Here is a 17,721-nt window from a genome sequence, read left to right as displayed (position 1 = left end):
TGCTGACACTTTTAGAATTTAATTTTTAAAATCATTTAGCATAATATCTGTCAGTACACTCAGTTCATATATTGGGATTGTAGTTTTTTACAAGGGTTAAGGTTCTGAAGTCATTAGGTAAGGAGAAAATCACATATAATCAACATTACCCATGAAATACCTTAAATCAGCCATAGAAGATCATCTACATGGTTTTTTGTAAGCCATATTATTTCAATAATTCTAACAGGACATTTTCCCTCCAGTGTTAGAAAGATAACAGTTTGTTCAGATAATACCAGATGAGCTAGTTTGGTTTCTTACAGGTCATTTAGTACCAAGTTACTTTCATTTATTTCTTTTTGCCCAGTGTAGATTTGAATTCATATCAATTAAATGTGCACATAACGTGACTCTACTAGTTGATTTAGTGAATACTGTTTTGTCAGTGAATTCCTGTCTTTCAGTTTTTCTAGATAAGAGAATCATCAATTCATAACGCTTTCATTGGCATCATTGGATTTCATTTCAACTTCAGATATTAGGGTTACTTTGGTAATACTCATTCTGCAGGATTCAAGTTGTTTTAAGTACTTAGACAAATAACAATTATGGATCAGTTATTGATATTTTGCTGTCTTTCTTCTAACAATTAAACTATTTCACTTGGATTTTTTTGTTTTAAAAATACCCTACTTGGGACTTCCCTGGCAGTCCAGTGGTTAAGACTCCGCACTTCCACTGCAAGGGGCACGGGTTTGATCCCTGGTTGGGGAACTAAGATCCCACATGCCACACGGCGTGGCCAAAACCAAAAAATGCCCTACTTTATCTATTAATCAAATAAGTTTTAATTTTCCTTCATCTTTCAATTTTAAATTATAAGTTGTTTCCCCTGATGGTTTGGTTACTAAAGTTCTTCATACATTAATTTTAAGTGCCAAAAACGTGGCAGACAAATTTTATTATTTTGAATTTGGTATAGGTAAGATGCTTTAGAATATAAGAAAACTGTTGACATTGTTAGAGGGAAAATATTTTTATTAATATTGTGTATTTATACCTATAGTGTAGGGGCCAAAATCATATTGCAGGGAGGGGGTGGTTAGTAAAATTGGGAAAAATGTTGTGAACTTCTATTTCAATAATCTTGGCTGAGATAAAACAGAAAGAGTTAGGGTGATAGCTAAAGTAGCATACTAGTCAGAAGCTAATGTTTGTTTTTGTCTGTTTTCTCTTGAGGTAGAAGATAATGGAGTTTTTATTTTAAAGCTGAAGAGAACGATAGTGGGGGGGTGCAAAATTGAAGATTTTAGATGGACCAATTGGTAAAGCAAGATCCTTGAAGCAATGTAAGGAGATGGGATTTTAAAAACCTGGAGGTCCTCTTTAAACTATAATTCAGGAGAAATGATTCCTAATTAGTATCATACCTGAATTAGTTTCACTTGGAATATTGCCTTGTGAAATTATCATCACTTTCTGATCTCCCTCCCCTTTTCCCCTTCTATCACCCGCTCTTTACATTATGAGGAGTATCTGTAAAAGAAATATATTAGCATCCTAGGGCTGCCATAACAAAGTACCACAAATTTAGTGGCTTAAAACAACAGAGATTTATTCTCTCACAGTTCTGGAGGCCAGGCCCCTGAAATCAAGGTATCAGTAGCATGACACTCCCTCTGCAGACCCTAGGGAAGAGTCCTTCCTTGCTTCTTCCTAGCTTTAATGGCTCCCAGCAATCCTTGAAGTTCTGTGGTTTGTAGCTGCATCACTCTGATCTCAGGCTCTGTATTTACAAGAACTTTTTCCCTGTTTGTATGTCTCCTTTGTTTTTATGTGTATCTCTGTCCTCTTATAGAGACACCAGTGTAGGATTTAGGGCCCACGCTAATCCATGATCTCATCTTAATCTTAGTTACATCTGCAGAGATCCTGTTTCCAAATACAATGACATTCTGAGCCTCTGGGTGGACATGAATATTGGGGGGACACTATTCAACACACTACAGAGAATAGACTATATTACCACAGTTTTATGTAGAAAATCCTAACATAAATTACTCTATAAACTGTGTATCAAAAAGTAATTGTGTAGAATGTAAACTAACATTCAGATTTCTTGGAAAATTCCAACATGTAAATCACCTTGAGGAAATCCAAGGATAGTCTGTGGTGACTTAACTTTGTGTTTAGCCTTCCAGATAGTCTCACCTCCTAAAAGACCCATTCTGAATGCATATTTGTTAAGATACAAACCTTACTCTTTCCCAAGATTAGCTTTCACAGTGGGATCTTGGAAGTGTGCATGAAAACCACTTCAGGTTTTCCTTCTTAGATTTCCCAGTTAAGATGCCCTCTCTTATATCTTTTGTTCTTGGTGTAGACTCTTGGTTGAATAGGTTTCAAAGTCATGAATCCCTAAATCACAGAGTTATTGTCAGTCTAGTCTACTCTGTACAAGGGACACAGAGTTACTAAAACCTTTTGTGTATTGCTGTGGGAGAGGATTTTTGTTTTGTTTTATCTTTAAATTAGCTGTCATCATCTTAAACTTTTCTTCCAATTCCACATATTTTATATTTGTTTCTTATTCGCAACCATTTTCTATCCTATCTCCCACTGTAGTATTTTTCCTCCAGTCAATCAAGAAACATCTTTCCCTGTGACATTGCCTACAATATAGGGTTATAGTTGTTTTTTTTAATTAATTTCAAACTTTATTGTAATATTATATTAAAACTGATAATGATGCGTTAACAACTATCTCATTAATTCTTATTATAGTCATTAAATTTAGTACTTCCTTTCCATCTTATAGACTTAGGAAATCACGTAATGATTGTAAAATGCAATTTATTTTTACAATATATCTTTCACATTTCTGTGTAAACTATTATTCTATGAAAAGTAGTCTTTAAAAATTTAGGTCGCCTTAGAATTTAGAAGGAAAAAGCAAAATGGATTGAAACTAAGATGCACACACACTATATATAAATGTATATATGTGTGTATACATATGTATATATGGACTTTTTAAGGTGCACCAATATAGTTATGACCTGCATATGGAAGGTTAACTGACTAGTCTCATCTTTTATGTTAAAACTGATAGCCTTTCTTTTGCTCTGTGTATATTCTACTTTAAAACTCAGGCATATATTTGACCATTTGCCTTTTTTTAAACTTTTATTGGCATATAGTTGATTTACTATGTTGTGATAGTTTCAGGTGTACAGCAAAGTGATTCAGTTATACATATATATATTCATTCTTTTTCAGATTCTTTTCCCATATAGGTTATTACAGAATATTGAGTAGAGTTCCCTGTGATATACAGTAGGTCCTTGTTGGCTACCTATTTTATATGAGTAGTGTGTATATGTTAATCCCAAGCTCCTAATTTTTCCCTCCCCCATGTTTCCCCTTTGGTAACCATAACCTTGTTTTCAAAATCTGTGAGTCTGTTTCTGTTTTGTAAATAAATTAATTTATATCATTTTTAAAATAGATTCCACATATGAGTGATATCATATGATATTTGTCTTTCTCTGTTTGACTTACTTCACTTAGAATGATAATCTCTAGGTCCATCCATGATGCTGCAAATGGCATTATTTCATTCTTTTTTCATGGCTGAATAATATTCTGTTGTATATATGTACCAAATCTTTATCCATTCCTCTGTCGATGGACATTTATGTTGCTTCCGTGTCCTGGCTATTGTAAATAGTGCTACAATGAACATTAGGGTGCATGTATCTTTTTGAATTATGGTTTTCTCCAGATATATGCCCAGGAGTGGGATTGCTGGATCATATGGTAGCTCTATTTTTAGATTTTTAAGGAACCTCCATACTGTTGTCCATAGTGGCTGTACCAATTTACATTCCCACCAACAGTGTAGAAGGGCTCCCTTTTCTCCACACCCTCTCCAGCATGTATTGTTTGCAGATTTTTTTTGATGATGGCCATTCTGACCGGGTGAGGTGATACCTCATTGTAGTTCTGATTTGCATTTCTCTAATAATTAGTGATGTTGAGCATCTTTTCATGTGCTTTTTGGCCATCTGTATGTCTTTTTTGGAGAAACGTCCTTTTAGATGTTATGCCCATTTTTTGATTGGGTTGTTTGTTTTTTTGACATAGACCTGCATGAGCTGTTTGTATATTTTGGAGATTAATCCCTTGTTGTTAACCATTTGCCTTCTGATCTTATATTTAGGTGTTTTCAAATGACCTATTTTATTCAGCATTGTTTACATAGTTTGTGTTTTTGTTACCTGTCTTTATACTTAATTCAGTAATTTATTGTCATTAATTTTCCCCATATTTTAGTAACAAATTGTTTTGAGATTCTTTTTATATTCTCATTAAGTTACTAAATCATTTTATTGGCATTCTGTTTTTTCCTGGTGTGAAGTTTTCAATAATGAACTCTTACAGTCATTCAAGGCTATTTATATTTTATATTTAAAGTGTATGACACTTTATTTTTTAACAATACAGTTGCATCAAAAATTCAATGATTAATCTTTTCTAAATATTGAATTTACATATCTAACAATGACAAATAATGTTCACAAAATGTGTGTTTATTCGATATTTATATTTGCTCTTTATCATCACTTGTTAGATACAGAGCAATTGAAAAGAAAAGGGAGCTCTTTTACTCTTAAAATTGATGATTGTGTTAATGTCAATATGCAGAAATGACTGTTAATTTTGTGCCTGTAAGAAAGGAAACTCTTATTTTTTTGAGCCTAATATTTTAGGGTAAGGAAAATATATTTATCATATGTATTTATAATCATATTATTTAATTATTTGGTTAATATTTCTATAATTAGATTTGAAGCCATGTTTGGTCACCAGATAGAACAGGATCCCCCATTCAGATTTGGTTCAGATGTCAAGACTCATGATAACACACAAGACCAAGAGGGTACAAAAGGATGTATTACTCATATAATGAGGCTTTCTGAGAAGAGCAGGGCAGTAACCAAGACTGGATCCAAGCAGATCCAAAATTACTTAAGGGAGCAAAGAAAGCTGACTGGCTTTGGGTTTTATAGGGGTGGTGTTGGAGTGAAAGCCCCCACATGATGGTCAGGGCTTGTGAGGTTTGAACTTCCCAAAGGTTGTAAAGGAGAGTGCACACAGGCTTTCTTGTCAGCTTGCCCCAGATATCAGGCAAAAGGGAAACTGGGGGATGGAGGAGAGCTTTAAACTTGTTAGCAGTTAAAGATCAAAGATGATCGCCTTCATCACAATTCACTATTAGTGTTTGGCTGAGTGAAATGTGCCATATTTGAACTTGTTTAAAGCCACAATGGCAATTTGTGAGGCCTGCATCCATTTACTAAAGGAGATGAAAATTCACTGACTACCTTGTTCCAGAGCTCAGCAACATGGTGAGAAGTGAAATGAGTGCCTTGATCACTATCAATAACGATTAGAACTCTGTAAAGGACATGGATTGTCTTGGTGAGGCCTTGTATTGTGGCTTTATTTTTTATTTTTAAATTTTTAAAAACAATCTTCATTGGAATATAATTGATTTACAATGGTGTGTTAGTTTCTGCATTATAAAAAAGTGAATCAGCTATATATATACATATACATATATCCCCATATCTCCTCACTCTTGCATCTCTCTCCCACCCTCTATATCCCACCCCACTAAGTGGTCAAAAAGCACCGAGCTGATCTCGCTGTGCTATGCGGCTGCTTCCCACTAGCTATCTATTTTACGTTTGGTAGTGTATATATGTCCATGCCACTCTCTCACTTTGTCCCAGCTTACCCTTCCCCTTCCCCGTGTCCTCAAGTCCATTCTCTAGTAGGTCTATGTCTTTATTCCCTTCTTGCCCCTAGGTTCTTCATGACCTTTTTTTTTTCTTTTTTTTTTTTAGATTCCATATATATGTGTTAGCATACGGTATTTGTTTTTCTCTTTCTGACTTCCTTCACTCTGATGACAGACTCTAGGTCCATCCACCTCACTACAAATAACTCAATTTCATTTCTTTTTATGGCTGAGTAATATTCCACTGTATATATGTGCCACATCTTCTGTATCCATTCATCTGTCGATGGACACTTAGGTTGCTTCCATGTCCTGGCTATTGTAAATAGAGCTGCAATGAACATTGTGGTACATGACTCTTTTTGAATTATGGTTTTCTCAGGGTATATGCCCAGTAGTGGGATTGCTCGGCCATATGGTAGTTCTATTTTTAGTTTTTTAAGGACCCTCCATACTGTTCTCCATAGTGGTTGTATCAATTTACATTCCCACCAACAGTGCAAGAGGGTTCCCTTTTCTCCACACCCTCTCCAGCATGTATTGTTTGTAGATTTTTGGATGATGGCCATTCTGAGCAGTGTGAGATGATATCTCATTGTAGTTTTGATTTGAATTTCTCTAATGATTAATGATGTTGAGCATTCTTTCATGTGTTTGTTGGCAATCTGTATATCTTCTTTGGAGAAATGTTTATTTAGCTCTTCTGCCCATTTTTGGATTAGGTTGTTTGTTTTTGTGATATTGAGCTGCATGAGCTGCTTGTAAATTTTGGAGATTAATCCTTTGTCAGTTGCTTCATTTGCAAATATTTTCTCCCATTCTGAGGGTTTTCTTTTAGTCTTGTTTATGGTTTCCTTTGCTGTGCAATAGCTTTTAAGATTCTTTAAGTCCCACTTGTTTATTTTTGTTTTTCTTTCCATTTCTCTAGGAGGTGGGTCAAAAAGGATCTTGCTGTGATTTCTGTCATAGAGTGTTCTGCCTATGTTTTCCTCTAAGAGTTTGATAGTGTCTGGCCTTACATTAGGTCTTTAATCCATTTTGAGTTATTTTTGTGTATTCTTTTACATGTGGCTGTCCAGTTTTCCCAGCACCACTTATTGAAGAGGCTGTCTTCTCTCCATTGTATATTCTTGCCTCCTTTATCAAAAGTAAGGTGACAATATGTGCATGGGTTTATCTCTGGGCTTTCTATCCTGTTCCATTGATCTATACTTCTGTTTTGTGCCAGTACCAAACTGTCTTGATTACTGTAGCTTTGTAATATAGTGTGAAGTCAGGGAGCCTGATTCCTCCAGCTCCATTTTTCGTTCTCAAGATTGCTTTGGCTATTCGGGGTCTTTTGTGTTTCCATACAAATTGTGAAATTTTTTGTTCTAGTTCTGTGAAAAATGCCAGTGGTAGTTTGATAGGGATTGCATTGAATCTGTAGATTGCTTTGGATAGTAGTCATTTTCACAATGTTGATTCTTCCAATCCAAGAACATGGTATATCTCTCTAGCTGTTTGTATCATCTTTAATTTCTTTCACCATTGTCTTACAGTTTTCTGCATACAGGTCTTTTGTCTCCTTAGGTAGGTTTATTCCTAGGTATCTTATTCTTTTTGTTGCAGTGGTAAATGGGAGTGTTTTCTTAATTTCTCTTTCAGATTTTTCATCATTAGTGTATAGGGATGCAAGAGATTTCTGTGCATTAATTTTGTATCCTGCTACTTCACCAAATTCATTGATTAGCTCTAAGAGTTTTCTGTTAGCATCTTTAGGATTCTCTATGTATAGTATCATGTCATCTGCAAACAGTGACAGCTTTACTTCTTCTTTTCTGATTTGGATTCCTTTTATTTCTTTTTCTTCTCTGATTGCTGTGGCTAAAACTTCCAAAACTATGTTGAATAATAGTGGTGAGAGTGGACAACCTTGTCTTGTTCCTGATCTTAGAGGAAATGGTTTCAGTTGTTCACCATTGAGAATTATGTTAGCTGTGGGTTTGTCATATATGGCCTTTATTATGTTGAGGAAAGTTCCCTCTATGCCTACTTTCTGGAGGGTTTTTATCATAAATGGGTGTTGAATTTTGTCATAAGCTTTTTCTGCCTCTATTGAGATGATCATATGGTTTTTCTCCTTCAATTTCTTAATACGGTTTATCACATTGATTGATTTGCATATATTTAAGAATCCTTGAATTCTTGGGATAAACCCCATTTGATCATGGTGTATGATCCTTTTAATGTGCTGTTGGATTCTGTTTGCTAGTATTTTGTTGAGGATTTTTGCATCTATGTTCATCATTGATATTGACCTGTAGTTTTCTTTCTTTGTGACATCTTTGTCTGGTTTTGGTATCAGGGTGATGGTGGCCTTGTAGAATGAGTTTGGGAGTGTTCCTCCCTCTGCTATATTTTGGAAGAGTTTAAGAAGGATAGGTGTTAGCTCTTCTCTAAATGTTTGATAGAATTCGCCTGTGAAGCCATATGGTTCTGGGCTTTTGTTTGTTTGAAGATTTTTAATCACGGTCTCAATTTCAGGGATTGTGATTGGTCTGTTTATATTTTCTATTTCTTCCTGGTTCAGTCTTGGGAGGTTGTGCTTTTCTAAGAATTTGTCCATTTCTTCTAGATTGTCCATTTATTGGCATATAATTACTTGTAATAATCTCTCATGATCCTTTATATTTCTGCAGTGTCAAGTGTTACTTCTCCTTTTTCATTTCTAATTGTATTGATTTGAGTCTTCTCCTTTTTTTCTTGATGAGTCTGGCTAATGGTTTATCAATTTTGTTTATCTTCTCAAATAACCAGCTTTTAGTTTTATTGATCTTTCGTATTGTTTCCTTCATTTCTTTTTCAGTTATTTCTGATCTGATCTTTATGATGTCTTTGCTTCTGCTAACTTTGTGGGTTTTTTGTTCTTCTTTCTTTAATTGCTTTATGTGTAAATTTAGGTTGTTTATTTGAGATGTTTCTTGTTTCTTGAGGTAGTATTATATTGCTATAAACTTCCCTCTTAGAACTGCTTGTGCTGCATCCCATAGGTTTTGGGTTGTTGTGTTTTCATTGTCATTTGTTTCTAGGTATTTTTTGATTTCCTCTTTGATTTCTTCAGTGATCTCTTGGTAATTTAGTAGTGTATTGTTTGGCCTCCATGCGTTTGTATTTTTTACAGGTTTTTTCCTGTAATTGATTTCTAGTCTCATAGTGTTGTGGTCAGAAAAGATACTTGATATGATTTCAGTTTTCTTAAATTTACCAAGGCTTGATTTGTGACCCAAGATATAATCTATCCTGGAGAATGTTCCATGAGCACTTGACAGGAAAGTGTATTCTGTTGGCTTTGGATGGAATGTCCTATAAATATCAATTAAGTCCTTCCTGTTTAATGTATCATTTAAAGCTTGTGTTTCCTTATTTATTTTCATTTTGGATGATCTGTCCATTGGGGAAAGTGGGGTGTTAAAGTCCCCTACTATGGTTGTGTTACTGTCAATTTCCCCTTTTATGGCTGTTAGCATTTGCCTTATGTATTGACGTGCTCCTTTGTTGGGTGCATAAATATTTACAATTTTTATATCTTCTTCTTGGATTGATCCCTTCATCATTATGTGGTGTCCTTCTTTGTCTCTTGTAATAGTCTTTATTTTAAAGCCTATTTTGTCTAATATGAAAATTGGTACTCCAGCTTTCTTTTGATTTCCATTTACATGGAAAATCTTTTTCAATCCCCTCACTTTCAGTCTGTATGTGTCCCTAGGTCTGAAGTGGGTCTCTTGTAGACAGTATATGTTTGGGTCTTGTTTTTGTATCTATTCAGCCAGTCTATGTCCTTTGGTGGGAGCATTTAATCCATTTACATTTAAGGTAGTTATCGATATATGTGTTCCTATTACCATTTTCTAAATTGTTTTGGGTTTGTTATTATAGGTGTTTTCCTTCACTTCTGTTTCCTGCCTAGAGAAGTTCCTCTATCATTTGTTGTAAAGCTGGTTTGGTGGTGCTGAATTCTCTTAATTTTGCTTGTCAATAAAGGTTTTAATTTCTCCATCAAATCTGAATGAGATCCTTGCTGGTTAGAGTAATCTTGGTTGTAGGTTTTTCCCTTTCATAACTCTAAAACTGTCCTGCTACTCCCTTCTGGCTTGCAGAGTTTCTGTTTATCGTTCAGCTGTTAACCTTATGGGGATTCTCTTGTATGCTATTTGTTGTTTTTCCCTTGCTGCTTTTAATATTTTTTCTTTGTATTTAATTTTTGATAGTTTGATTAATATGTGTCTTGGCGTGTTTTTCCTTGGATTTTTCCTGTATGGGACTCTCTGTGCTTCCTGGAGTTGATTGACTGTTTCCTTTCCCATATTAGAGAAGTTTTCAACTATAATCTCTTCAAATAGTTTCTCAGTCCCTTTCTTTTTCTCTTCTTCTTCTGGGACCCCTGTAATTCGAATGTTGGTGCATTTAATGTTGTCCCAGAGGTCTGAGACTGTCCTCAATTCTTTTCATTCTTTTTTTCTTTATTCTGCTCTGCAGTAATTATTGCCACTTTTTTATCTTCCAGGTCACTTATCCATTCTTCTGCCTCAGTTATTCTGCTATTGATTCCTTCTAGAGAATTTTTAATTTCATTTATTGTGTTGTTCATCATTGTTTGTTTGCTCTTTATTTCTTCTGGGTCCTTGTTAAATGTTTCTTGTGTTTTCTCCTTTCTATTTCCAAGATTTTGGGTCATCTTTACTATCATTACTCTGAATTCTTTTTCGTGTAGACTACCTATTTCCTCTTCATTTGTTTGGTCTGGTGGGGTTTTACCTTGCTGCTTCATCTGCTGTGTGTTTCTCTGTCTTCTCATTTTGCTTACTTACTGTGTTTGGGGTCTCCTTTTTGCAGGTTGCAGGTTCGTAGTTCCTGTTGTTTTTGGTGTCTGCCCCCAGTAGCTAAGGTTGGTTCAGTGGGTTGTGTAGGCTTCCTGGTGGAGGAGACTGGTGCCTGTGTTCTGGTGGATGAGGCTGGATCTTGTCTTTCTAATGGGCAGGACCGCTTCCAGTGGTGTGTTTTGGGGTGTATGTGACCTTATTATGATTTTAGGCAGCCTCTTTTCTAATTGGTGGCGTTGTGTTCCTGTCTTGCTAGTTGTTTAGCATAGGGTGTCCAGCACTGTAGCTTGCTGGTCGTTGAGTGGAGCTGGGTCTTAGCATTGAGGTGGAGGTCTCTGGGAGAGCTTTCACCGTTTGATATTACATGGAGCTAGTAGGTCTCTGGTGGTCCAATGTCCTGAACTTGGCTCTCCCAGCTCAGAGGCACAGGCCTGACACCTGGCTGGAGCACCAAGACCCTGTCAGCCATATGGCTCAGAAGAAAAGGGAGAAAAAAAGAAAGAAAGAGAGAAAAAATAAATAAAATAATATAATGTTATTAAAATAAAAAATTAAAATATTAAAAATTTAAAAAACTAAAAAGTAAGAAGAAAGAAAGAAGAGAGCAACCAAATCAAAAAACAAATCTACCAATGATAATAAAATCTAAATACTAAAGTAAGATAAACATAAAACCAGAAACAAATTAGATGCAGAAAGCAAACCCCAAGTCTGTGGTTGCTCCCAAAGTCTACTGCCTCGATTTTGGGGTGATTCATTGTCTATTCAGTTATTCCACAGATGCAGGGTACATCAAGTTGATTGTGGAGATTTAATCCGCTGCTCCTGAGGCTTCATGGAGAGATTTCCCTTTCTCTTCTTTGTTCGCACAGCTCCCAGGGTTCAGCTTTGGATTTGGCCCCACCTCTGCATGTAGGTTCCCTGAGGGCATCTGTTCTTCACTCAGACAGGACGGGCTTAAAGTAGCTGCTGATCAGGGGGCTCTAGCTCACTCAAGCTGAGGGGAGGAAGGGGTACGGAATGTGGGATGAGTCTGCAGTGGCAGAGGCCAAAGTGACATTGCAACAGCCTGAGGTGTGCCATGTGTTCTCCTGGGGAAGTTGTCCCTCGATCACAGGACCCTGGCAGTGGCAGGATGCACAGGCTCCCAAGAGGGGCGGTGTGGATAGTGACCTGTGCTTGCACACAGGCTTCTTGGTGGCTGCAGCAGCAGCCTTAGCGTTTAATGCCCGTCTCTGGTGTCTGCGCTGATAGCCGTAGCTTGCGCCTGTCTCTGGAGCTCGTTTAGGTGGTGCTCTGAATCCCCTCTCCTCGCGCACCCCAAAACAGTGGTCTATTGCCTCTTAGGCAGTTCCAGACTTTTTCCTGGACTCCCTCCTGGCTAGCCGTGGCCCACTAGCCCCCTTCATGCTGTGTTCATGCAGCCAACCCCAGTCCTCTCCCTGGGATCTGACCTCCAAAGCCGGAGCCTCAGCTCCCAGCCCCGCCCTGCCCCAGCGGCTTAGCAGACAAGCCTCTCAGGCTGGTGAGTGCTGGTCGGCACCGATCCTCTGTGCGGGAATCTCTCCACTTTGCCCTCTGCACCACTGTTGCTGTGCTCTCCTCTGTGGCTCCAAAGCTTCCCCCCACCACCCCCTGTCTCCACCAGTGAAGGGGCTTCCTAGTGTGTGGAAACTTTTCCTCCTTCACAGCTCCCTCCCAGAGATGCAGGTCCTGTCACTGTTCTTTTGTCTCTGTTTTTTCTTTTTTCTTTTGCCCTACCCAGGTACGTGGGGAGTTTCTTGCCTTTTGGGAGGTCTGAGGTCTTCTGCCAGTGTTTAGTAGGTGTTCTGTAGGAGTTGTTCCACATGTAGATGTATTTCTGATGTATTTGTGGGGAGGAAGGTGATCTCCACATCTTACTCCTCCGCCGTCTTGAAGGTCTCTCTTGTATTGTGGCTTTAGTATGTGTAGAGACACATGTGGCATTGATTTATATTTTCGGTATGTCTGAGACAAGATTCCCCCAAATTTTTCCCCATAAGGGGCAACATTGGACCACATGGTCAGGCAATTGGCAGTGGCCCAAGGGTCTATAGAAATGTTCAGCTGAGCTTATTGTTGACAAGGGCAGTCAGTGTAAAGTTGACTGCCCAAAGTTTGGGCAGTTGTAATAATCATTGAATCTTTTATCAGAGATGTCTTAGTTAAGGTATTAAAAGCAACAGCTCTCTAGGAAGTTCAGTCACGTGTGATGATGGTGGCCATACTGTCTGTAACATGTAGAAACTTTCTTTGCTATTCACTCAAGATCCCAAGAAGCTCCTCTGGTAGCTAAGGGGTTCAGAAGAGTAGTGACTGCCTGCAAAACCATGCCATCTGTCAAGGAACTAAGGACAGGGAAGGCCACACCCTCATACAGGTGGGATATTCCAGAGGGCCTAGGTTTGGCTATAATATATAGGTATCATTTCCATTTTAGCAAGGAGGCCTTAGTGGCCGTATGAAACTTGCAGGGTACTACTTCCATGATCCAAGGCATAATGGGCAGGTGGATACAGAGTGCCATGGTCTCAGAGCCTGTGAGAGCCTCTGTTTCCAGGAGATCCCAGTATGCAGCATTGTTGCTGTGAAGGCATATGGCATAGGGCTTCAGGAGGGAGCTTCTTGCATCAGAAGTCCATGGGCAACTTATGGCTATTATGGGTGCTCCAGTGACTCCAAGAGGCATGAGAGGAGGTTGCTAAAGCCTTTACAGTGTAGGAGTCTCTGGGGGGCAGCACCAGCTGTACTAAAATTTGTAAAGATTCTAGAGGCTTTTTTGTAGGAGGCCCCATTCAAGGTAGGCCAGTTTACTAGTAACAGGATAAATGGGTTTAATTAAAATTATAAATGAAAAATATGTTGCCCTCAAAATCCAAAAATTACTAAAAGATTTTGAGCTTGTTTTAACATTGTGGTGCCGTGAGGGTCGATAGTTGTTTCTTAATGGTGTCAAGGATGGAGTGGCTTTTGACTGATCATTTAATTTCTCAGGATTTAACTGAGGTGACAGGGCCTCCTGTCATGTGTAGGGAAATGAAACCTCCCCCTTTTTGTAAGTTCTTTTGTATATGTTTGTCTTGAATGATTGTGGCAAATGAATCTCCTTGAAGGAAGATGTGGTGTCACCTGTGCTCATGGAGAAAGTTGGATACAGTTACCATCTTGCCTACCAAGACAGTATGCAGTGGCTAGGCTGTTGAAGACTTCATGGGTAGCCAGGTAAAGTTGTTCCTTCAAAGTGGAAAGCAAAAAGCATATCCATCAAAGTTGAAGGCAAACTATAGCTGAGAGGCTTTTGAAACTGGCATTTAACAGATGATATGAGCCAAATCAATAGTAGCACAATATTACCAGCTAGTGATTAGATAGGGCCAGTAATTTCAATAATATTGATAACGGGGCCCTTAATGGGTGCAACAACAGAATTAAGGTTGCAGTAAACTACTGTGAGGTACCATTCATTTTTCCCAGGTTTAAGAACAGCCAAATTGGCTATTAAATGAAGAAGTAGTGGAGATAAATACCCCTTCTCTAAATGTCTTTTACAATGGGCTTCAATCTTTGAAGACCCTGTTTTAATATACAGTGAACCATATTAACTATTTTAATTGTGACGAAAAGTCCAAGGGATCTCAATTTGTTAGCCTGTTGTAAATGCCAAAGGTATAGTTTAATTTATTACGTTTTTGGTTAGAGCTTCTTCCAAGACCACTATGGGATATTTAGGCAGTGCAATAGTTCTGATGATTAAGATGAAGCATACTTATTTGTTCACTACTTTATATTTCATAACTCCTTTAGATTATAGGGTGTGCCCTCCTTATTTAAATTTAGAGGGATCCCCAGGAATAACTATAATTTGAGCCTCTGTTTTGATTAAAGCCATGAGGGTTTGCCAGTTGGTGCATCTCAGTAAATATTAAAAGTTAATTCAAAACTCATGTTGTAGAGGTGCAAAAGCCAATTTGAGACTTTTAGACATTTTTACATTTTCACTTTATAAATTATTATAGTAAAATTTAGATTTCTAATTGGGTCAAATTGCAGACCTCCCTTTCAATTAGTTTATTTGTTTGTTTATTGGTTGCTGGATATACTTTGGAGGAGGGAAGATCTCTTTACTCTGCTCATACTTATGTTTCTTCCTCCATAGTGTCAAATCTGTGTCATCAAGGTTAGGGGCCTCCACCATAACAATTGTTGCTTTATAGGGTTTAAGCATGAGGCATTTAAGTAGGGTTTGAATTACCTCCTTAGTTTTGCCACATAGGTGCCATAAATGTTTTATTCTGTAAGCTTGAGGATCAAGATCTTTGTTGCAAAGAAGCCTGAGCAGCAGTAATAGCAAAAGTATTTTTATAGAGCAGTGAATCATCTGTTTTTAGGAGTGTAGACCTCAGCATGCCACACGGTAACTGCTCTTCCACACAATTGGCCATCCAGTGGGACCATATATTTCACAGAGTATCAGTATTTTTCCTGAGAACTCTATAGAAGAAGGGCCATTGCCTGGTTGCGACCCACAACCAACAGTCACAGAGTAAGAGTCATCTCTCTGAACTGAGCATTAATCATAGTTTATGCTGGAATCAAGATATGCGATTCAGCCTGAGGCACACAGATAGGTCCAGGCTAAGATACACAGCCCAGAGTCACTTTGAGGAGGGCCTTAACTCTTTTTTCTAAATGTCAATTATGAAAACTTCTGATGTAGTTTGATTAAATATTTGATAAAGATTCATTGGAACTCAGCAAATGTAGCACAAAGCAGCACAGCTCAAAAGGCAAGATTGCTAGCAGGTAACAGAGCCAGTTAGTAACTCAAAGCAAAAAAGGAAAGAGTCTGGCGGTCATTGCCTAGACACCCTCTTTACTGCATCCATTGTTGTGGTTACCCTGTAGTAGTTGGTTTGGATTTTGAGAGTAATGGCACCACACAAACACCAAGGAAGTATGAAGATTTTTATTACTCATGTAATGAGGCTTTCTTGGGAGAACAGGACAGCCTCCCAAACAGGTCCAAAATGGCATAAGAGGGCAGGGAAAGGACATTGACTTTTGGTGTTTTATTGTGGTTACAGGGTGGTAGTGGGGTGAGGGTTCCTATGTTCAGATCAGTGCATTCATGGTTTGAACTTTCCACTAGTGCCCTAGGAGAGGGAGAACTCAGGCTTTCTAACCAGCTTGCCCAGATATGAGGCCTAAGGGGAAGGGGGAGTGGAGCTTGAAAGCTGTCAGCAGTCAAACATCAGAACATGGTTTCAGACCCTTTAATACAAGCTGTAATTTATAAAGCCATAATTCATAAACTGTATAATATCTTATATGTTGATGTATATCATGTATATAACTTTCTATTGCTATTATATTCTTTCCCCACTTTAAGCAAAATTATTTCCTTTTGGACTCCAAGACAATAACTATAATATGCTCTAGAATATGATTAGCTGAAGTTTCAAAATAACCGTCAAAAGGTCTAACAGGTCATTATGATAAATGTATATTTGCATTCACTGTGTAATGGGTGTCAAGGTTGATGTTTCACATTTCTTTCATTTTTAAAATCAGTTATAGGAAATAAATTATGCTTAATAATTCAAAAGAAAACTATGAAAACTATAGCACAGGAACATCAGGCTAGACATTTTACAACAATTTATTTAAAGAGTGGTTATAAACTAATAGGTTTCACCCTATTAGTATTTGTCCCATTCATGTTTGCTTTTATTTTTTGCTTTATTTTACCAAGATGATAAGATCAGTGATTGCCTCATCAGGTGTTTAATACCAGTTGTCATCAGCTTGCTGAAGATTATTTTGAAATATGGTTTAAAGTAATAAAGTCAGTGATGGTAACAATAATAAACTGATTGAAGAGAAGAATTGACAGTTATTGTGGAATAGTGGAAAATAAGCTGAATTGGGAGTTTAACGGTCTGGATTATAGTCCTTTATCTGCCTCTACTTGGCCATATGACCTTGAGCAAGTTGTTTGAGTTTTCTGGACCTCATTTTCTTGATCTATAAGATGAAAAGCTTTGATACAGTGGTCTCCAAGGACCTTCCCAGTTCAAACAAATATGTGAAATTTACTTTTAAATTCAAAGAGCGTGTTCCTGGCAGCTAGAGAAGTAATGTATTGGAAAGTACTACCAACTTTTCTGAAATTCAAGAGTCTGCTCATAGAATTACATGGATTTGTGTAATTTCAGTTAATTCTAAAGATAACTATATATTTAACATAAATTCTGAATCTTTTATGTTCCTGAAGAAGTAAAATAAGTTATATAACAATGACATGCTACGTTCTTCTTTTATAATTTTCTTTCTTTCTTTTTCTTCTTTTTCTGTTTTTTTCAGTGTATCAGAATGTCCTTGACTGTCATCTTTGCCTTTGTCACCTCTGTCATTAACGTTCCATAAGTACTTTTAAGGGCACTTTCCATTTTTCATTCACTACAGATATTAGGAAATTTATTTCTTACTCTATTCCCCTACTGGTATTTGGGTACAAAATAATTCCTTTGATGATGTTGAATATTCATATACAGGGAGAAAATATTACCTAGAAAATTTTACTGTAAAATTGGTGGTCTTCCCTTAAGAACTTGATACAAGAGAAATTTGAAATAATGAAAAGAAAAGAAAAAAACAGTATAGTTCCATATAGGTATTCATAACTTTTTCTGGAAAACTTTCTATGGAGAAGTCATTAAATACAACCTTTTTCAGTGTTTCATTCTTCTGTCATGCAGAATCACATTTGTAATATTTCATACTATGACAGATTAAAGCTAGAGGATAAATGATTCAGAAAAGCACACAGCATGCCACAGGCAGAGTCTTTTGTAAACATGGAATGCTCATCATTTTTGACACTCTCCCACTGTTACTTCAGGATAGTATAATGATCTCTAATTGTTTAACACTGCAAATCCAGTGCTGATTGCAATTAAAATACAAATGTTTATTTTTTTCTGTTTTGGTGACTCGTGTGATTTATCTGCTTTAGACCTAACAAAACAGAAGTTTGAAATAATTCATTCA

At 37.2% G+C, this 17,721-nt stretch overlaps 1 protein-coding gene and 1 long non-coding RNA gene across 3 annotated transcripts in view; one reads left to right on the top strand and one right to left on the bottom strand.

Annotated features, from left to right (window-relative positions):
• The window catches only part of LOC309646713, a 728,077-nt gene extending 725,087 nt beyond the window's left edge, over nt 1–2,990 (bottom strand). Inside the window, exon 1 of the long non-coding RNA XR_014255553.1 lies at nt 676–2,990. This is a non-coding gene — a long non-coding RNA (uncharacterized lncRNA). The remainder of the gene's footprint in view (nt 1–675) is intronic.
• CSMD3 (CUB and Sushi multiple domains 3) overlaps nt 1–17,721 on the top strand; it is a 1,197,521-nt gene that overhangs the window by 936,255 nt on the left and 243,545 nt on the right. The window lies entirely within an intron of this gene.

This window comes from Balaenoptera physalus (genome assembly GCF_965194825.1).
Source record: "Balaenoptera physalus genome assembly, chromosome: 17".
NCBI lineage: Eukaryota > Metazoa > Chordata > Mammalia > Artiodactyla > Balaenopteridae > Balaenoptera > Balaenoptera physalus.
This window is presented reverse-complemented; position numbering and strand designations above follow the sequence as displayed.